This window comes from Semicossyphus pulcher, unplaced genomic scaffold, assembly GCF_022749685.1.
Source record: "Semicossyphus pulcher isolate SPU_LCO1_2020_fin unplaced genomic scaffold, fSemPul1.0.p SCAF_4, whole genome shotgun sequence".
In the NCBI taxonomy this organism is placed as follows: Eukaryota; Metazoa; Chordata; class Actinopteri; order Labriformes; family Labridae; genus Semicossyphus; species Semicossyphus pulcher.
The window spans coordinates 25281412-25288210 of NW_027211715.1; positions in this window are offsets into that span (position 1 = coordinate 25281412).

Consider the following 6799-nt stretch of genomic DNA (forward strand, 5'->3'; position numbering starts at 1 on the left):
TGGATGTGGATGGTTATTGCACCATTTAGCAACTCAACGCTACATAGAATAATCGAGGCTGTGTCCAAATTTAGGACAAAAGAACGCAGCATTTCTTATCAGCAAGTGAAGAAAAACTAGGACCATAATATTTAATTTATTGGATTACACACTTGGCTCACATTCAAATAATAACCATGTTTTTTGGCTGACCGCAGGAGTCAGCCCTACACGTGGGTCTGCATGTGACTGACTGAGTGAGTGACGGTACTTTCAGAGCCGTAGGGAGAGAGTTGCGACATCGCAATGGCGGAGCATATTGGACCTCCACTGACGCGACTCTCTGTCTATACGGCTCTGGATACTTTGTTCGGGGAGTAGGCGGGGCTGCTCCTCCGCTAGAATTGTGGATTCTAAAAATGTGACTTCTTCTCAAGACAATTAAAACTCTGGTTCACTTGTCTGGTGGTTTTGTGCCCTGGTTATAGTATCCAATAAAGTTTGATACAATGTTCCATTGTTTAATAGTTATAGGTTATAATAGGTCTTACAAATATAAAATGTGATATGTCAAAAATACATAACAAACACAGCTGTAAAAACAAAGCAAAACCAGGCCTAACTGCAAATTCTACCTCTTACATTCATTCCCTTCAGGCAGCAGAAGTTGTCTTTAATTGACGTCTACGTGTCTGCAGCTTTCACTTTTCTTCTTCCACTTTGGCATGGGCACAACTGGTCAGAGAAAATGCTTAAACATAATGGTAAATGATATTAGAATTCTAGTCTTGCGACCTCTCAAAGCGCTACGCTATGACGGCATTAAGATCAAGGCACATTTACATAAACTGAAAAAAAGAAAAACAGGAAATTGTTAAACTTCCAGTTGTTTTCAGATATTCAGAAACAACCAACAAACCCAGAATCCACTCACTCGCTTGTGATTCAAGCATCGGATCTTCATTCACATCTCTGTGGAAGAAATAGAGAACAATGGTTTTATACAGTTAAATTCATAACTGATATAATGTACTTTGTCCACATAGGGCCCTGTTCTGGCAGAAAAGCACTGGCAGGGCGCTGGGGAGCGCTGGGATGAAGCGCTTGTGCTGCTGTTTTGTTTCTATGACAACAATAAGTTTAACTTACTACAGAGCTAACAGCAGGTTTACAACGCGCAGGGTGATAAAAGCACCTACCAGCTACATTTAGTGTCCGGCAGATCAAACAAACAACATTTTTCGGTCTCGGTTGTGATAGGCTACTGTTTGTTTGTCATATGTACAGCTCTGGATAGAGTTAAACAGCCAAAACAAGTTGGTTACCATGGTGACAGTGGTGCCCCATATGATTGGTTGGGAACAATTGAGAAAAGACGCTGGCACTCTGTGGACACGGGGCCTAATTGCAGATATTTTTCATGTGGATAAAGAAGTTGCTGCTGAGCTGAAACAAAATGAAATCCAAACACGCTGTACACTCACCGTTTCAATCTCCTATAAGTGCATTCATTACACTAGAGACAGAGGCAGGAAACCAATTTAAACATTTTTTTGGTGGTAAAGATGTGATGTATTTTCAGTCATATTTAAGACATTCAACTGTGCAACCCACTTTGAGACAACCTAATAAAATAAGATAATCCTTTATTGATCCACAGGGTGGAAAATTGGGTTTTGCAGCAATACAAAGAGAAAATAGCAAGTAAGTAAATACAGTATAAAAATAGGAATAGATAGATAAGTATCCGATCTAAGGTATTGCAGAAAGTCGGTTTTTCTCAACAGATTGCTTATATGAGTGCAAATGGCATTCCTGTAAACCATTAGTCTGTAACCTTAGTTAGTGTTGAGACGGCCTTAATTACAGTGACGAATGACCAATGGATTGCTTAATTTTAGTCCTGCTAGACTTGAGTTTGTCTTATGCCACTTGAATCTTGAATCCATAGCTGGTCTCTTAGTGTCCGGTCTTAACTTATTATACTCTTATCATTCAAATTAAATTCCCCATCTTCTGTGTCTCACCAAGGCGTTCCTCAAGGCTTAAATTAAGGCCCGTTACTGTTCTCCATTTCTTTTCTTCCCCTAGGCCTGATCACCGATAAACACAATAAGCAGTTCCACTGTTACGCTGATGACACCCAGTTATACGTCCGTTTGCAATCCAAGAATCAGCACAGCCTAACCAACCTTCCTGCCTACCTTTTTGACGTCAACTGCTGGACTTTTTCAAACTTAATGAGGATAAACAGAAATGATCTTGTTTGCTACACCCAAATTCTTTAAAGGGATAGTTCGGATTTTTGGACACCAAGTTGTATGAAACACTTGCCAGTAGTGTGGCGGATGCAAAGCTATTAGCTTACTCATCGAGTCCTGTGGTCGGAGTTCTGTCTGGTTCCGAACGTAGAATAAGTAGTTCCTGTGAGATGCCAGGTTCATGAAACCAAAAAGTTTTAACCCTACAAAAACGACACGCAGGCAATGGTGATCCATCTACAACACAAAATAACCGTCCTACGATTTGATATACTGCGCCGTTCTGTTGGCACTATTTTCTCTCTTGACAAATCCAGTGTCACTACGCCTGCGGCAGGCCGACATAGTAGCCGTTTCACGTTCATTCTGACTGATTCACGTCATCGTTGAAGTAAACATGTCGGACTATGAAAGTGATGATCAAGATTTACCTTTAACAATGGATCCAACGGTACCTCTAAGGGCACGATCCGTGTCAGGAAAACGATGAAATACATGCAGTGACATTTTTTTATTACTACAGCCAAGAAAATCAGAAATAGACTTAGACTTAGACTCAACTTTATTGATCCCTTTGGGATGACTCCTTCTGGGAAATTCAGTCTCCAGCAGCTTATACAGTACAATACAAAAGGAAAGAATCAGCACACAGAGGGTAAAAAATAAAGATCAAAATATATATATCTATCGATATATATATATATATATATATAAAAAAGTACAAAATTAGATAACAAAATATATAAAATATACACTCTTAGAAAATATACAAGTAAACAGTGGGTAATTGACCTGGTATTTAGTTCGATTAAACTAAATTAGGTTATTGCACTGTGGTATTAGGTTATTGCACTGTGGTGAGAGATTATTGCACATTGACAGATTTTTATTGCACATATGACCCTTTGAGAAATAAATAAATATTACTATTGAATAAAAGAAGATAACTACTATTAACTTTGTGAGGTGAATTAGTGGCTACCGCTTGTGATAGAGTCTGTCCCTGTTACCTCCTCCCCCTAAGTGAGGAGTTGTACAGCCTGATGGCATGAGGGACAAAGGAGTTCTTCAGTCGGTTAGTCCTGCACTTTGGAAGGAGCAGTCTCTCACTGAACAGGCTCCTCTGGTTGCTGATGACGGTGTGCAGAGGGTGGCTGGCATTGGCCATAATGTCCAACAGTTTGTTCAGTGTCCTTGTCTCTGCCACCGTCACCAGAGGGTCCAGCTTCATGCCGATCACAGAGCCGGCTCGCCTGATCAGTTTATCCAGTCTGGATGTGTCCTTCTTGGATGTGCTGCCTCCCCAGCACACTACAGTGTAAAAGAGGACACTGGCAACCACAGACTGGTAAAACATCCGCAGCAGTTTGCTGCAGATGTTAAAAGACCGCAGTCTCCTTAGGAAGTACATCCTGCCTTGTGTCTTCCCGTACAGGTGGCTGGTGTGTGTTGACCAGTCCAGTTTGTTGTCCAGACACAGCCCGAGGTATTTGTAGGAGTCCACACTCTCCACCTCAGCTCCCTCTAGTAGGACTGGTCTCGGCTTCGGTCTGGACCTCCCAAAGTCTATGACCAGCTCCTTTGTCTTAGAGGTGTAGAGACTCTAGGTGGTTTGTGCGGCACCAAGCAGCAAAGTCCCCCACCAGACTCCGATACTCCTCCTCTCTGTCGTCCCTGATGCATCCAACGATGGCTGTGTCATCGGCGTACTTCTGTATGTGACACAGCTCTGAGTTGTGACAGAAGTCCGAGGTGTACAGGGTGAAGAGAAGAGGGGCCAGCACTGTGCCCTGGGGGGCTCCAGTGCTGCTGACCACAGTGTCAGACGTGGTGTCCTTCAGCCTGACGTACTGTGGCCTGTCGGTGAGGTAGTTGGATATCCAGGCCACCAGGTGGGGGTCCACTCCCATCCGGTTCAATTTATCTCGAAGCATAGGGGGGTGAATGGTATTAAAGGCGCTGGAGAAGTCCAAGAAGAGAATCCTCGCTGTGCCTCTCCCCTTATCCAGATGGGAGTGGACTCGGTGTAGTAGGTAGAGGATGGCATCCTCCACACCAACACCTGGCTGGTAGGTGAACTGCAGGCTGTCCTGGGCGTGCTGCACCTGGGGTCTGAGGAGGCTGAGGAAGAGCCGCTCCAACGTCTTCATCAGGTGTGAAGTGAGTGCCACCGGCCGGAAATCATTCAGCTCACTGGGCCGGTTCTTTTTAGGAACCGGGACAATGCAGGATGTCTTCCAGAGGGTGGGCACTCTCCCTAGCTGCAGGCTGAGGTTGAAGATCCGTTGTAGTGGTTCCCCCAGTTCTGCAGCGCAGGTCTTCAGAAGTCTTGGACACACCTTGTCCGGGCCTGCTGCTTTCCTGGGTCGGAGCTTCCTCAGCTGTCCTCTGACCTGAAATTCGCACCATGTAGACGTGTATTTTCCTCTGTGACAATAAACGTCTCACAAGTTACCAATTCCAGCGTGTTCTCTTAGAAACAGCTGATGGATCACGTCACCTGAGAAACCGGCCTTCTGTAGGAGTAGCGATACAGTTACTCTGATCAAAGGTCGGAGAGGTCAACACTTCGTCATCTCATCAGTTGTTGGCTTTTCCCCGGAGAGATTATGACGGACCATAGTGATGAGCAGAAGGGCAAAAGCTCGCTTGACCTTGATTTGCAGTATGAATACAGACTGTGAAAGCGGGGCCTCGCACGATCCTTCTGCCTTTTCGGGTTCTAAGCAGGAGATGTCAGAAAAGTTACCACAGGGATAACTTGCTTGTGGCCGCCAAGCGTTCATAGCGACATCGCTTTTTTTGACCCTTCGGTGTCGGCTCTTTCTATCATTGTGAAGCAGAATTCACCAAGCGTTGGATTGTTCACCCACTAATAGGGAACGTGAGCTGGGTTTAGACCGCCGTGTGACAAGTTAGGTTTCGGCTGACATGTAATGCCTCCAGAGTCAGTTTGTGGAACATTTGAGACTTCCTGTCAGTGGACCTCTACATTCACTTTTGTGGGACCCCCTTCCCCTATAAACCGTGTTTCCCGCCGCTGCCTCTACCCTTTTGTTGTCTTACTCCATGGGAGAGGTAAACTACATTGTGTGGGTAGGAATTTATGTGTTTCAGCCTTGCTAGCTTAAACTTACGTTCTGTTTCTGTAATATCTGATTTGTGTAGGGGCTCGTTGTATATATCCTGACTGACCGGAGGATTGTTGTTGATTAATCTGTCAGAATAAACGGAGATCGCCTCCAAAGATATCCTGGTCTGTGCCTTTTCCACCAAACACGATGCACGCTAAACACCACCGGTTACATTGCGACACCAAGTGTATTAATATGTTTAGGTCTACCTGTAACTGCATGGGTTTAGTTTTGTACTGTGAATGCTGCTGAAATGCTTTGATTGCACAACAGTACGGTGTCTTTTACAGTCACCTACCACACTCTGTCATGTCTGAGTTTTTCTCACAGAACAGCGTTGGGGTTTATTTGACAAACAGGAAACTTGAACTGTGGTCAGCGGTGAAACTTGACTTACTGCTATGTGACTATCTTGAATCAGACAAACTTTGTCAGCCCAAAATACCAATGTATACGATCTGCACTGACTTCAGTCTGTGTTATCTCAGAGAAAAAAAATGATCCTAATTTAGGTAGTGATGCTTCTATAGACATGTTTCTAAAGGCTGATCATTAAGTTTGTGTTAATGGTTCCTTGAATGTGTGACAGTCAGCTGTCATGAGACTGACTTTCATAGAGGGGCATGTGCAAGGCCGTCTCAGGTGCCACTTTATAATCCCACACTGCGATCTGCTCGGTCAGAGGCGGGACTTCAGTTCAAACCAATTTATTGGGCTGAGTTGAAACCGGCTGCTAGGAGCTTTGTGGCATTTCATATTAAATTGTCCTTTTGTTTGTACTTTATTCAGTGACTTTTATTGTTACAACTTCTTTCAGAGACCTTAGATTATTAAGAATATAACCTGAATAAAAAACGTCTGCACACGCCCTCTTTTTGTACTTTAAAACAACTCATCTTTGCTTCATTTGAATTGAGGCCAGACAAACAGACGCTGCCCATCCTGGGATACGAAAGTGTGAATACAGGTGTGCATTTGTTAAACGGCACAAAGATACAGGTGCTGAAGGTGATAAATGTCATATTAAAGAATAAAAGTCACACTGCAGAGGAGGGGCAGCTAGAACACGATCACATTTGGGAGGTTAGAAAACAATCCCAAAAACATGTTAAGTATATCAGTTAATTTCTGAAGCCTCACAAGAATCAATTAATATTTTTTCCACATAATAATTTCTCTTTTTTTTCCACTTTCCAGCTTCAACCTATCACATTTCTGTCAATTTAACATAAGAAAATCCCTTTTACAGTCTCCAGGGCAGCACAAACATGGATAAGACAAATACATACATACCTTTGCATTTCTACAGAGCCTTTATTTTGAAAGAGCAGGACTTTGATGTTGAAGATTTTTACTTACAGTTGGCCAAACCGATGATTCCAGTCCAGAGCAGCAGGATCCTGACACCACACACACCTGCCACAT